Genomic DNA, 16,266 nt, shown 5'->3' with positions numbered 1-16,266 from the left:
TTTCTTTAAAACTATCTGAAGGTATCTCATTAGTTTATTGATTGAAAAATGCACAAGACTTGATACAAATGTAAACATTCAAGTGAGCTTTTGAGCCTTAGAGCAGTTTATTATATTTTGCTCTGATTGTTTTTTATGAGTGTTATCAAACTAGTATGATTATTCTAGAACTTGCTTCTGAATTCTTGTTGAGACCACATTTTTGGATCGATGCTTTAATATGATAAGGGCAATTAGGATTAACATATTCTTAGACTCTTAAAATACCTACCCTGTTGATTTCCCTTTTAGTTAGCCACTTTGAGCCTATTTCCCATTTTTCTTTTTTTTTTTATTTTTAACACATGTTGTTTAACCCAAGACCTTTCGTTTGCTACCTCTATTTTTCTACCCTTGTCAAGATAAGAAGGGAAGTGTTGCATGGTACAAATGAAACAGAAAAAAAAAGAGACAAAATAAAAAAAAAAAAGAAAAAGAAAAAAAAGAGGGAAGAAAAGGAAAAAAGTAAGAAAAGAAAGTTGATATTTATTCCTTTCATGAAAGAGGATAATTGGAGAAGTATTCATCAAATATATTGAATTGAATTATTACATGTTATTTCTCCAAGATTTTTAGTGCTAATATAAAATGTGGGAATAAATCTCAAAGTTTTTGTAGTATGTTTCGTGGATGTGGCATAAGTTATCATGCAAGAATCTAATCTTTTTGTCTTGATTATGAAACATCTCAGCTCTTCCTTTATCACACCCTTTCCTAAGCCCCATTACAACCCTTGTAAAGTCCCTTTGATTTTTGCATCTAATTCACATGTAGTGGTGGAGACTTGATTCATTAGCAAGCTTATGGTAATAACATGCTATGTTTTGATTCCGAGAGTAAATGCACCCTAAACACTTTAAGAGTATTGATTGAAACCATGTGAGGGTGTTAAGTCTTGTTGCTTTGATTTTGATGAATTATTGAGATACTTGTTCTTTTTACGAAATTTATCCTATGAGTGCTAATCTCTTTATTGTCATTATTATTCAGCTCATTAATGTATGTTTAACTTATTTGGTATTTGAGGAGATTAAAAAAGATGAAAGGAAGGTTAAAAGGAGAATTGGTATGTTGAATTGAGGTATGCTTGAGGACAAGCATAAATTAGGTGTGGGGGAATTTGATAGGTCACAAATAGTTATATTTATTGTGTTTAATTCCCTTGCGATTTGGTTGAATGATGTACTTAATTATGAAAATTATATTTATTCTGACTTAGGTGATGAAATATCAAGGATGGAGCAAAATCCAGCCTAAAGACATGTTTAAAGTCATCATTTTGTCAAAAACAAAGTCTTTTGGAGGAAGTGCAGAAATCTGCACAAAAGACTACTGTCAACAAGGCATGACCACGCCTTGTGTCCCATGAGCTGCTAAAAGATGTGAAAGAGAGCTTCGAAATTTTCAGAGATTAATTTGTGGTGGACCTATCCCTAGTTAATTTCCTTTATTTTTGGAAGTGTTAGATTAATAGAACTTTCTTCCATGTATTTAAAGTTTTAATTTATTTAGATCACTCTTAATCTTATCTTTCCTTATAGGGATAAGATTAAATAGGAAGCATATTTTTTTTGATAAGGATTCTACTATTAGGGTTTAGGGTTTTACTTCCTATATAAGGACGGCTAGATACTTTGAGCTGAATAATTCATATTCTTATTCTTCTTCTATTCTCTACAATTCTTGTGAATTCTTACTCCACCACGAGTGGCTAAGTTCTTAGTTTCTAATTCAAGAGTGAATGAATTCCAATTGTGATTTTGTGAGGCTTTGTGCTTAACAGAATTCTTCTTTAATTCAAGTATTCTTTATTTCTTATTCTTATTATTTATGAATTATTGATATTGATTGAACTGACGACTCAACTTTGATATTGATTTTTCTATTGCTAAACTTTGAGTTTGTGATCCGTAATTGTCATGAACGATTGATACAAGTAGCAAGGAGCTGGCTCATGTGTGTGTGATTACGGCTTATTCGAATTACATAGCTTGCATGATAGGTTCTAGGGAAATAAAGGAACAAGGTTATTTCAATTGCAGTTATCTCAATTAAATTAATGTTGGTTTAGTCATTCTCATTATTCTTAATGCTATCATTAAGTTGATATGGAACACTATTGTGCCCAATTGACTAATGATAAGTCTTGATTTGGATGTTGGGTTTGAGTCAATTGTATTAGGAGAATTACACTTATTGCGGCTTTTTCGAATAAGTAGACTAAGTACTTGAATAGAAGAATTGATATTTTAGCCTATGATCATGATTACAATTTGATGGAATTAGAATTCTTGAATTGGAAATTTGTTAAGATTGATTTTTATTTAATTTAATATTCAGCCTTCATCATTTTCTGCTTATTTATAATTTTGATTCAAACATTCAAAATCCCCCCTTTTATTTTACTTTGAGAAGCTATCCACATTGGTTCCCTTGGGATTCGACCTGGTTTCACTATTTCTACAAGTTAGTTTAGGAAAATCAGTAATTTATTTTGAAGGGCTTCGACAACCCGTTCAGTCTGATTATTAGAATTCTAGATTCTTTGCAGTAGTGATTCTAAAACTTATTATTTTGTTTTAGCATATTAAACCAACCGAGGAGGTATTACCTAATTGTGCTAACAGACTGATTTAAATATGTAGTATTTTGATGGTTGATAATTAGTAATGAAATAGTGTTATAATGGATAAAATTATAATTTGATTGAGTTAGTGATTAGTCAGGCTTGCTACGGGTTTCGGTGGCTTTACGCCTACCCATTCCCTAGCGCCGGTCACGGACCCACAGATCGGGTTATGATAATATACTACTTGAATATACCAAAATTTATTCGCATAATCACAACACAAATAAATTAATTCATCAACATGATTACTTGATAATTTCCATAGTTTCAACAGACCATAATGAAATGTTAAGTTTCAGAACTACTATTGCGAGAGTCTAGATTCTTAATGTAATACCCGAAATTTTTCTTTTTAATAATAATAATATTAGTAATAAGTAATAATGAGTTTTATTTAAATTAATATTACTTTATTTTCAATTGATTTAATTGGGATGATTTAAAATAGAATTTCAATACTAGATAAAAATAAGAGAGTTATTTTTCTATATCTAATTAGTTTGATTTTCAAGAAATTAATTAAGTAAATTCCTTGGGAAATAAATTATATTTTTGGTTATTTAACTTTCTCCCCATATGAGTATATGAATTAAATTCTATATTTGAAAGTTATGAAAGAGTTGGTAAATAATATTCTTATAAAGGAATTTATTAGGGAATAGTAAATTTTAATTAGCTAATGGTGTTGGTTTTAATTGAAAAAGATTTAGTAAATTGATTAATTAAGTTAATTAAGTGTTAGGATTAAATTGACAATTAATTTTGGAATAAGGATTAAAAATATAATTGTTTTAATTTGAGGTTTTAAATGAAAATTTGTATGGTACGTATTTTTGTAATTAAATGTGTCGGTGAGGGCATTTTGATAATTTTGCTTTTAAAAGCAAGGGTAAATAATTAATTCTATATTTTCAATAATTTTAATTTGGCCCAAGTTAAATAGATAGGGGCTTAATTGAAAAGTTAAAGTAAAGTTGGAGGATTAATCGGAAAGTTTTCAAGGCGAATATGTTAGTAATTAAAAAGTTGAGAGACTAAATGGTAAAGAAGAAAAGTTCAGGGACTAAATGCCGATAAGGAAAGAAAGAAAAAAAAAAGAAAAGAAGAAGGAAGAGAATCGGGGAAAGGGAGAGAAGGAGGTGCGGTGTCCTTGGCAGGCCGTCGGGGGGGCGCGGCGGAACTGACAGACGAAGCGGTTGGCATCGGCAAGCAATGAGGTAGCACCAACGGCAGGGAGCGACGGCGTCAGCAACGATATGCAAGAAAGAGAAGGGGGTGGTCACATTTATTCCAATAGCGGGGTTGGTCTCTTTTTGACCGGTGAATTAAGAGCTTCCTTTTGGGAGTTACGGCATTGGTTTTGGTGGCTAGAGAAAGGAATTCTGACGAGGTGAAGGCAACCGAAATTTTGGGCTTTTCTGGCGAGTTCTGGCAAGGGATGGCCGATCGGAGGGCATATCTGGACTCTCTCAGCTTAAGCTTTACAATGGCACCAGTTTCGTGGCAATCGGACTCCGTTTGAAAATCGACGGCTGAGATCGTCTATAAATTTCTTTGGATGATTGAGGGTCGGATCGGAAGATCAGAAGCTAGAATCATCATTAGCGTGTTGTTTCGAGTCCGAAGGCGCGTTCGGATCGTCGATCGGACTCCGGCGATTGGAGGCGAGTCGATCGAGTAATCAAGCGTCTCGGTAAATTCTCTAGAACCCTAGTCGAGCTTCGCTCTCTGAGCGCCAGTTCTGTTGGGATGAGAGAGCCGAAAGGCTAAGATTGTTAGTGTTAGGGTTAGGGTTCTACTGAGGTACTCTGTCTCGTAGTATGTAAAATTTATTTTACAAAAGCATGACATGACACATGTTTTTGCATGATTTAATATTTTATTTTAAAGTAAACAAATGTATTATTGAAGTGTTTATATTATTTTAACTAACTCTCGAGACTGACAGTCTCAATTTCACTATTTTTTGGATGTTGTTAGCTTTTCTGCAATTCTTTTCATTTAGCAGCCTGATTCCTTCATCTTCGGGTTAAATGTAATTGATTTTATTGGTATATTGACTTTTAAAATTTATAGAATCTCCACAGTAGAAATTTCAGATTTATAATTTTATAATGCCTTGTAAATTCAGGTCTTGCCTATTCATGCTGACAGAGCAGATTTTAAATATAGTATCTGATGGCTAAAGATTATTGTGGAAATGTGCCAATGGTCAAAGTCCGGATTACAGTTTGATTGAATTAGTGAATGGTCAGGCTTACTATGGGATTTAGTAGCTTACGCCTACCCATTCCCTAGTGTCGGTCACGGGCCCATAGATCGGGTCATGATAAAGTTGGTATCAGGGCTTAAGTTTAGATTTCCTTTGACCTAGGTTAAGATTCTTGGTACTACGGAGCTAGGATTAAGTCTGTCCTTGTTTGTTTTCTTTGACTCCAGTGTCTCAGCTTTCACTGTTAGAGAGTCTATCATTTCGTTTCTTGTGAGCTTGTCTTTGATGCTGTGTTGAGAATGAACGCTGTAGAGATAGGAAGATCAGAAGCGCGGTAGACTCATTGTCGTTTCTCCAAGTGATTAGTGCAGACCCGGCCTTAGGTGCTTCGATTTTTGTTTCAGCGATGGGCACCACAGTCAGAATTAGTGCTGAGTGTAGTTGCAGTCGTGTCATGAACTGCCTTGTCATCACATCAAGTATTGCCTTAATGAGTAGAACGAAGTTAGTACGTGGAATGTCGAGCAGAGGCCAGAGCTATATGGTTGAGTTTTGTGGTTGTAAGAAGCATAAGAATGGTGGTTGGTATATTTTTTCGGACGCTCGAAATCCAGAGAAGCTTAAGCGAACACAATTTATTTTTCTATGTAGAACAGAGTGTTTTAAAATACAATATTATGCTCAGTCCCGCAAGAACTCGTTATGGCATTTTATTGTTAGGCATGCATGATTCCATAACTCATTTTAGGGAATGCATGATACATCGTGCATTGCAACCCTTGGTGATAGGGGGTATCATCACCCTAGTGCGCAATATTGTAGAATTTTATATAAAGAAAATGACTACAGATTTTATGATTTTATAAAGATGTTTTTCAAGATGATAATTTTTATCAGTGATGATTATAAAGTAAATAAATAAGTAATCTTTTAAAGTAAATTGTGTTAAATGGGGATTCTCTGGATGACAAGCTTAGTTGCTATGAGGATGAATCTGTGGTGCAGTAGGCTCCATGTTAGATTACAGAGGAGACTTTCTAGATTCCAGTCGAAGAGGGATTTTATGTCAGGATGGCATGCTTTTGTATTGGTTGTCGCAACCAGATGGATGATGTGGCGTGGATGATGTGATGTGCATGTTAAGGATATTTTATACGTGCAAAGGGCACGACATTAAGAAAGAATTTGGCTAATTGAATTTTGGCAGGACTGAAGTTGGTTCAGATCATTCATTTCATAGAAGATTCCTTTTACTCGCGAACGGCTGAAGACAGCTTTCAGAAAGTAGAGGAGTTGCATGCACCCAAAATGGGAGCACGTGGAGATTTGTATTAGAGAGTATGTATTCCTAAGGCGTCTCTTATGCAAAAAGTGATGCGATTTGGTAAGAAGGACGAGTTAGCCCTTATTGTGTGGAACCCTTAGAATTGTTGGCAGGATTGGTGAGGTGGCATGCAAGATGGACTTGCCGTCAAATTTCGCACAGGTCAATCCGGTATTTCGTGTATCCGTATTGAGGAAGTATATTTTCGATCTTTCGCTTGTGTTACAATCTCGGTGTGTGGAAGTAAGTGAAAATTTAACTTCCGAGGAGCAGTCAGCCAGGATCGTGGATTCCTAAGTTCATCAACTTTGCTCTTGAGTTTTGTCGATGGCCAAGGTCTTGTGGTTGAATTATTCTATTGAGGAAAGTATGCCGAGAAGTAAAGCTGGAGATGAGAGGTTATTACTCTCATTAGTTTCGATCTTTGTGTGAGCCTTTTATTTTAAAATTTAAGGACGAATTTTCTTAAGGAGGGAGAGTGTAATACCCGAAATTTTTATTTTTAATAATAATAATATTGCTAATAATTAATAATGAGTTTTATTTAAATTAATATTACTTTATTTTTAATTAATTTAATTGGGATGATTTAAAATAGAATTTCAATGCTAGATAAAAATAAGAGAGTTATTTTTCTATATCTAATTAGTTTGATTTTTAAGAAATTAATTAAGTAAATTTTTTGGGAAATAAATTATATTTTTGGTCATTTAATTTTCTCCCCATATGAGTATATGAATTAAATTCTATATTTGAAAGTTATGAAAGAGTTGGTAAATAATAGTTTTATAAAAGAATTTATTGGGGAATATCAAATTTTAATTAGCTAATGGTGTTGGTTTTAATTCAAAAATAGTTAATAATTTGATTAATTAAGTTAATTAAGTGTTAGGATTAAATTGACAATTAATTTTGGAATAAGGATTAAAAATATAATTGTTTTAATTTGGGGTTTTAAATGAAAACTTGTATGGTTAGTATTTTTATGATTAAATGTATCGGTAAGGACATTTTGATAATTTTACTTTTAAAAGCAAGGGTAAATAAGTAATTCTATATTTTTAATAATTTAAATTTGGTCCAAGTTAAATAGATAGGGGCTTAATTAAAAAGCTAAAATAATATTGGAGGATTAATCGAAAATTTTTCAGGGTGAAATTGTTAGTAATTAACAAGTTGAGAGACTAAATGGTAAAGAAGAAAATGTCAAGGATTAAATGCCGATAAGGAAAGAAAGGAAAAGAAAGAAAAGAAAAGAAGAAGAAGAAAGAGAATCGGGGAGAAGGAGAGAAGGAGGTGCGGTGTCCGTGGCAGGTTGGGGGCACTGGTGTCTAAGGAATCGGTGGCCAAGGCACCGGTGGAGGGTATGCAAGAAAGAGAAGGGGGCAACGGCTATCACCGCCGTTCCGGGCGTTCCCGGCGGCCAATGGCGGCGGGATTGGTCTATTTTTGACCAGCGAGTTGAGAGCTTCCTTTTGGGAGTTGCGGCATTGGTTTTGGTGGCCGGAGGTAGGAGTTCCGGCGAGGTGAAGGCAGACAAAATTTTAGACTTTTTCGGCGAGTTCCGGCAAGGGATAGCAGATTGGAGGGCAATATCCTGACTCTCCTCAGCTCAAGCTTTCCAATGGCACCGATTTCATGGCGATCGAACTCCGTTTGAAAATCGACGGCCGAGATCGTCCATAAATTTCTCCGGATGATCGGGGGTTGGATCAGAAGATTGGAAACTGGAATCATCATCAACGTGTTGTTTCGAGTCCGAAGGCGTGTTCGGATCGTCGATCGGACTCAGGCGATTGGAGGTGAATCGACCGAGTAATCAAGCGTCTCGGTCTCTAGCCGTTGATTTTAAAGTTCATTGATAAAAAATTATGTGATTAATTATTGTGTTTAGAATTAGAGAAATTATGTGAGGTTTATTTGTCGAAATAATAATTGTCAGACCGTCTACCAATAGTCGTGATTTGTGATGTGTGGCAGAGTCGAAAAAAATAATGAAGTCTTGGTGACCCGACTCCCGTTAAATAATTGTTGAAATATTTGAAGTATTTTCTGGCAGGTCCTGGACCCATTATACGGGGGGTAGACGCCCGTATTTAGGGGAGGTTCTGCCGAATTTTCAGTAGAATTCTTGTGAGTTGAGAATCTTATACAGTTAATTCTAGGAGTCTAGGCCTAGGGTTAATTGTCAAATGTTTTACTTTTACTGATTGAATTGCCCCGTGATTAGATAAATTTGTCAATTCGTCTCACTCCACCCGAGGCATTGGAGCAGGGCTAGGAGGTCATTAGAATTGTGAGTTAAAGTCATATATCTGCTATATTTGTACGTCATGCTAAGTTTTACATAAGCAGTTCTGATTAAATGGTTTAAGATTCTAATTATTTATTTAATTACTATTTATATATGTTTCATTTTCTGCATTATGGCTATTGTGATTGCATGTTGACTCGGGATGAGATGGCAGTAGAATATGCCACCTGATGGGTTGCATCAGGACCGCGTGCGCATCGGTATGAATTTGAGTCAGGTAATAGAAGAATGGTTTAGGACTTGCCCTAGTCGAGTTTAATTCTCTGGATTGAGTAGAGTGAATTGTCGGAGTAAAGGTCCCTAGTCGAGCATTGCTCTCTAAGCGCCGGCTTTGTTGGAAATTTAAGTGACTAGACTGGATTTAAGGACCCTAGTCGAGCTTCGTTCTCTGAGCGCCAGTTCTGTTGGAATGAGAGAGCCGAAAGGCTAAGATTGTTAGTGCTGGGGTTAGGGTTCTACGGAGGTACTCCGTCCCGTAGTATGTAAAATTTATTTTACAGAAGCATGCATGACACGTGTTTTTGCATGATTTAATATTTTATTTTAAAGTAAACAAATGTGTTATTGAAGTGTTTATATTATTTGGATATATGATTTTAACTCACTCTCGAAACTGAAAGTCTCAATTTCACTGTTTTTTAGGTGTTGTTAGCTTTTCTACAGTTCTTTTCATTTAGCAGCCCGATTCTTTCATCTTCGGGTTAAATGTAACTGATTTTATTGGTATGTTAACTTTTAAAATTTCTAGAATCTCCGCAGTAGAAATTTCAGATTTATAATTTTATAATGGCTTGTAAATTCAGGTCTTGCATATTCATGCTGGCAAACCAAATTTTAAATGTAGTATCTGATGGCTAAAGATTATTGTGGAAATGTGTCAATGGTCAAAGTCCGGATTACAATTTGATTGAATTAGTGAACGCTCAGGCTTACTACGGGATTTGGTGGCCTTACGCCTATCCGTTTCCTAATGACGGTCACGGGCCCATAGATCGGACCGTGACACTTAAATAATTAGAAATACAAAAGATAGAAATTAATTACAATAGGCTTGAATGAGAGGAAGTCGAATTGTCCAGAAAGACAGCGTAGAACTTAGTTGTCACTTAAAAAATTAAAATCGAGACTCAGTCTCTAGAGTGAGTTAAAATCATATACTCTGAATTAAAGCAGTTAAATATATAAAATAAATATTTAATAGTATAGAATATCACAAAATAATAAATGCATGTCATATCGTAATTTTAGAATAATTGCAATTTTTAACACATACAGGACGAGTACTTCAGCAGAACTTTATACCCCAATTCTAACAGCATTTCGACTCTCTTATTCCAATAAGACTGGCGCCTAGAGAGCAATGCTCGACCAAGGTCCTTAAGTCTAGTCTAGTCACTTAAATACCAATACAGCCGGCGCCTAGAGAGCAACGCTCGACTAGGGACCTTTCTCCGGCAAATCAAATCCTATAAGTCTAGAGAGTTGTGCTCGACTAGGGCACATCACCGAATATTCCTAGATTACCTGACTCTGATTTCCACCTGTGTGCACAGTCCTGATGCAAACCCATCAGGTGCACGTTCTACTATTGTCTCATCCTGAGCAACAATATACATTAGCCTCAATAATAATATGTAACATGGTACTAAAATTAATTCACAAAAGATGTAATGGCATATAATTTAATAATGCAATATTCATAATAATAATAATAATAATAATAATAGTCAAACAACAACAACAACAACAATAATAATAATAATAATAATAATAATAATAATAATAATAATAATAATAATAATAATAATAATAATAATAATAATAATAATAATAATTCTGATAGTAAAGAAAATAAATTTAATATTACTTATACTATTAACAATAACCTTACTAACTACTCATTTAATAATTGTATTTAGATCCAGATTTAGCATATTTGGTAGAATATATGGCTTTAACTCACAGTTCTGCTGAGTTTCGCTGTCTGCTCCTATGTCTCGAGTGGAGCTAGCTAGGCTGGTAGATTATCTATTCACGAAAATAATCAAATTAATAGAATATTTTATAATTTTTTCTAAGCCTAGACTCTTAGATTAGACTGCTAAAGAATTCTCGACTGATCCCAACTCGAAAATTCGACAGAACTTTCCCTAAATATGGACATTTATCCCCGTATAACGAATCCAGAACTTGCTAAAACACTTCAAATATTCCACAATTATTTAAGAGGAGTCAGACCACCAAAATTGTATTATTTTTTTTTCGACTCCACAATACAATTTAAACTATAAAATTTATTTACTAGTCCAACATAAATATTTAATTCACAACCAACTCACAAGTAATTTGCCGGTATCTAAACTAATTATTCACAACCACTTATCATAAAACAGAATAATAACTAATCATACTAATTAATTTATAATATTTATAATTAAGTTATCAATTAATTAAATCTAATTAAATTAATTATTTATAATTAAAAATTAATGGTAGTAATATTTTCAAAAAATTTTAAATATTTTTTTAGGTCATAATAAAAATTACCTAGCCTAAAAATCTAAGCTCTGTGCATCTAAAAAATACCGGATCCGAAAACCGGTGCCGCCAATAGTGTCAGAATTTGAATATGGAGACGCCTACACTAAGCTTGAGCTACGGGAGTCGAAAATACTAAAATCACGACCAACTCTTGTCGGAGGATGCCGGATCGCGGTTGGAAAGGCACTGCTCCGGTGAGATTACACCTCCAACTTCCATCGAGGAAAAATGGCGGGGAAGACTTGACCTGGGGGTTTGTGACGGTGGGTAGCACGAATTCATCGTCGGATTTGTGAGAAAGGGGCGACAGGAGGCTGCACTTGCAGCGATAGCAAGGAGGAGCAACTCTCTCCCCGAGCTCGACGTCAAACGGCGAGAAAAGACGAAGAAAAGGGCGGCGCCGTCGACAAGAGGGAGAAGAAAGAAATTTTCGGTGGCTTGTTGGAGATGCAAGCGGCGGAAATGGAGGTAGGGAGGAGGAGGAAGGGGGTGACATCGGGGACGAAGAAGGAAAAGGGCATGGGGGCTTGAATGTAATTTTATTTTAAAAGATGGAAAAATGTATATAAGCCCCCCTCTAAATATATTGCTACAGTAACGTCCAAATTATGTTTTACATGCACTTATTTACACACTTAATTATCAAAAATCGATATAATATAATTATAAAATAATAGTAATTTAAATGATATTTATATTATTCGGTTATTAAAATATTTCATTAAATGTATAATTTAATATTAAAAATATTTATTTATCAAAATATTTTTAATAAAAATAAAAATAAAAATTTAAAAATTATGAGTATTACTTTTATAGTCATTAAGATCCTGCAAGGAGGAAATGGCCGAAATTTAACTTCAAATCACGTGGCCAAAATTTAACAATGAAGAGGCTGGGAAATCAATCGGCGAATTTACTCGGCCAAATACAGTATTAATATACGCTTATCTTTACCTTTCTTGACAGTCAGCTAAACAGATGTGAAAGGCATTATTGACATTCGAAAAAGTCAATATTTTCATAAACTTGACTATTTTTTATGATAGTTTACTTTATAATTTTTTTAAGTATTTATTCCATTTCAATTAAGGACAATTATTAAAAAATAAAATACTATTTAAAAAATTATCATCAATTATTTAGTAATAATTAGGATATTATCTTTTTCTTATTTATGATAAATAGTGGAGTTATCAAATTTTCTTTTATATTTAGCCAATTAGGATTTTATGTTTTCTATATAAGTAAACTTTTATTCTTTGTAAGGAGATCTCTCATATAAATAAACATCTCTTATATTAATAAATAATTCATTTTTCTCTATATATCTTTTATCAAATATTTATAGTTATTTGATCCTAGTGATCATACCCAACAATCCGGTGTTGCAACCTGATTTTCATGTGAAATTAAAGACTCATACTCGGATTCAATTCCCCGAAGTGACAGTTCATAATCTCATGACTTGATTCTTCTCCTTACTCTATGTTAATAGAGAATTATTCCTCTTTGTTCTTTTCTAGAAAACTGCTATATTCTTGATTTCTTATAGGTGAGTTGTACGAACTCATTTTTATTAAAATCAAAGTTAATATCTATTTTTCGGCTTTGTGATTGTCGTTTTTATATAATTAATAGTATTTGATTTGAGCATATTTTTATAAATTTGTTGCCTAAAAAATGTATATTTTTAAAAAAATTGAGATAAGAATGTAATTATAGTTATAAAAAGGATATTTCTGTAAAATAACTTCAATTTTTGTGTGCATATCATGTTCATATAGAATTAAAGTGAAATTAGAATAGAATTATAAAATTTAAAAGTCTTGATCAAAATTATAAGAAAATTTAAAAAAGAATCACATTATTTTGGCGATTAGGAGTTTTCAAATTAATAACTTTCCATCATTTACTTTTTTCTTTTCTAAACTTATAATTACACTAGCTATTTTACTCACGTCCATTATACATAAATTATAATAATTTAACTCATTATCTATATATTAATAAACTAAATAATTTTAAATAAAAACTAATATGCTAATTTATTTAATAAATTAATATTATTATTTTGAAAATATCATTTTTTTAACTTATAATGTTTATTATTTGATTTTGATTTTATATTTCTTTTCACCTTATTTTTTTATGTAAACTTATTTTTATTTCAAAAAAATTGTAATAAATTAAAATATATTATACTTTTTATATTAATATATTTACATCCAAATGTTTATTTTATAATTAATAAAATACATTTATATAAATATATGATATCATATAATTACAACTATTATAATCTATCATAATCAAATTAATCGAATGATCATAAAGATAAAATTAATTACTGTTATATTAAGGAATTATATATTTAAGATACATTAGTTAGTTCATTAATATATATAAATAGAATCAATTAACTCTTGTAGAACTCATATTTATTATTACCATGCAATGTTTATAACTATTAAAAATTAGAAACATCAATTATTTCTTTTAGTTTAACTTTTCTTGTTTTCAATTGGTAATATTTTTATTTTTTATTTTAAAAAAAATTATATTATAGCCTTAAAATTTTATTAATAATTTAATAAAATTCTAATCCACATATAAATTAAAAGTGGACTATGTTTTATAACAAAGAAATTATTTTATTATTTGTATTGCATGTGTTAAATATTTGACTCGTTATCGTTTTAAAAATAAAATACTATATATATATATCATTATAAACCTTTTTAGCATTAAAATAATGAAAAATTCTTTAAAGGCCTAATTGCAAATTTAATCCTAACCTTTAGCGCTTTTTGAATTTTTAACATGGCTTTTTAATTTTAGCAAATAAAGTCTTCAAGTTTTAGAAATTTACAATTCGAATCACTCGCAAACATTTAGGTGTCTTTGTGCCAGCATGTTCGGCATGGCATGTTGGCTTTAAAACACATCAAAATGTAGCGCGGCGTCATATTCCACCTAAGACCTTACTAGAATAGTGCATTTCGACATTAAACGGTGTGTTTTTCTTGTAACTCCTATCCCTTACTTTGAAACCCTGGAAACCAACTATAACTCCTTCTAGTTCACCAAACTTACTGCTAACCCTAGAGGTATAGTGTATGAACATGAAAAACATATCAACATAAGCCCCTATACTTCGAGCTCCATATCATCAGGCACATGTGCTTCTTACACGAGCTCAGTTCCACCAATTTTTATAGAGACATGGACTTCACGCAGATCTCTTAACCTCCATGACCAATGAAAACCTAGCTCGAAGAAATTTTTTAATGTCACGTTCAAAGGTATTTTTTGAACTTATGTCTTTCGTGATTGCTATTCTTTTTTGTTTAACATTTACTTGACTCTTCAATCCTTGTTTCAAGCACGATGGCTGTGGTTTTTTTGAATGGCTTAATCTCGAGCTTCTACCATTCCAAAAGAGTTATTTTGTGAGGCTAAAGGCGGAAAGAGAGACTTTACAAGAGCAATTGAGGTGCAAAGCAGCAATAGAGAACCTATTGGTTGAAAAACTGACTTTGAAGGATGTTGAATTAGAGATGAAGAATGAGCTTTCTATTAAGAATGCTAAAATGGAGAGAAAGATTGGCAAACTCTATAAAAAAAAAAAGCAATTAAGGGATGATAATAGAAATTTCAGAGACAGTCTTAGAGCTATGAAAGTCATTTCAAGTGTCGTGGTGGTATTAGTTGTTGGTTTAATACTGCTTGGGGAAAAGATGCATTGTTACCCTTAATGTTTGGTGTGAAGAGCGGACCAACCCTTATATTATTTTTAGGCACAAAAAAATTATTAAAATATCAAAAGCTGCAATGTAAGCCCCTACTTATAATAGAAACATTAACAGTGTTATTTCAAGCTGACGTGGATTATAATGGGGTCCACTAAGCTGACATATATTTTTAATTAATTAAAAGCATTTAATTTTAAAAAAACTCCTCTCTTCTTCTTCTTCCTCCTCCTCCTTCTTTTGTCTTTGTTTCTTTCCCGTCCCTTCAAAAATTTACAACAAAAAAAATCTAACAAAATCTTTCATTCTAAATTTACAAATCTATATTAATAAAATTAATCTTAACATTTTGATACATGTCATCTCGAAAAACTTCAAAGATTGTGTTTTCTTTTTTTTAAATTTTTTTTTGAGACTTTTACCAGTTATTCTATAAAATTCTTAACAACAAAGACGAGATTGAAAGTGTTTATTAAGGTAATTTTGCACTAAAATTTTCTTCTTAATCAAAACTCTCTTTCTTTACTTAACCAATTAAATTTGAAATAAAACAATAGTAAAGAAGAAACAGATTAATTAGAGAAAATTGTACAGCTGCTGGTTAAAAGAGTAGTATAAAAGACTATTTTGTTTGGATATGTTACTGTCTATGCCCATCATAGCACCTTTTTCCTCCTTCTTCAGTTGAACTGGAATAAACAATACTAACTAGTCGAACTGGGATTGTGAGTGATGTTGGAATCAGGTAGCTTTAATTTTCAGTTTTTTCTCTGTTGTTATTATTAATTATTAGGCAGAAAGAGAAAATTTAAAGGAGAGGAAGATGAGTTGTCAACATATTCTTTTCCAAATCATAGACACTAAACGGATATGAACTCTGTTTGTTTTCAAATTATAAGAAGAGGCATGGAATAAGGCTTCTATATGGATTAAGTGTTTAATTGCAGGAGTTTTCATAGATTAAGTATATAATTGCTCCTAAAAATAATATAAGGGTTAATTCACTCCTCGCACCAAACATTAGGGGTAAAAAGGCACATTTTTCCTAATGCTTATATTCTCACGTTCCTTCCAAAGGAATGCTGGAGTGGATAAACTAATATTGAAGTAGTTAAGTGCAGTTGTATTAAATTTGTCCAAATGTAAGGCACTCATATTTAACTTATGTAGATAGGCACTTATTCTGTGTATGTGTATTTTGGGGCTATATCAGTGTGCATGACCTATAAAAGAGTTATAAAACACATAATGAAATCTTGTCTAACATTTGGCTAGAAAAATACTATATAACATAAAAAATAACTTATAACAGTTATGTTAGATAACATTTCGAATAACAACACAAACATAACTTGTTATGTTATATAACATCCATCAAAAAATAAGTTAAGACACTTATGATATCTTAACTTACGAAACCACCCTAAAAGAACAACATCTTAGTATTGTTCAAAA

General features: G+C 32.4%; 1 long non-coding RNA gene across 2 annotated transcripts; it reads right to left on the bottom strand.

Annotated features, from left to right (window-relative positions):
• Nucleotides 1-9,698: 9,698 nt before the first annotated feature.
• LOC125369228 lies at nt 9,699-11,626 on the bottom strand. 2 transcript variants are annotated; one of them, XR_007214874.1, is made up of 3 exons: nt 11,066-11,626; nt 10,482-10,546; nt 9,699-10,116 (listed from the first exon to the last, which is right to left on the bottom strand). It is a non-coding gene; the product is annotated as an uncharacterized LOC125369228 (long non-coding RNA). The 2 variants fall into 2 exon arrangements; XR_007214875.1 differs by having other exon boundaries at nt 11,105-11,625.
• Nucleotides 11,627-16,266: the final 4,640 nt, after the last annotated feature.

The sequence above is a fragment of the Ricinus communis genome, chromosome 1 (genome assembly GCF_019578655.1).
Source record: "Ricinus communis isolate WT05 ecotype wild-type chromosome 1, ASM1957865v1, whole genome shotgun sequence".
NCBI lineage: Eukaryota > Viridiplantae > Streptophyta > Magnoliopsida > Malpighiales > Euphorbiaceae > Ricinus > Ricinus communis.
The sequence above is the reverse complement of the archived record's forward strand: the minus strand, read 5'-3'. Positions and strand labels throughout refer to the sequence as shown.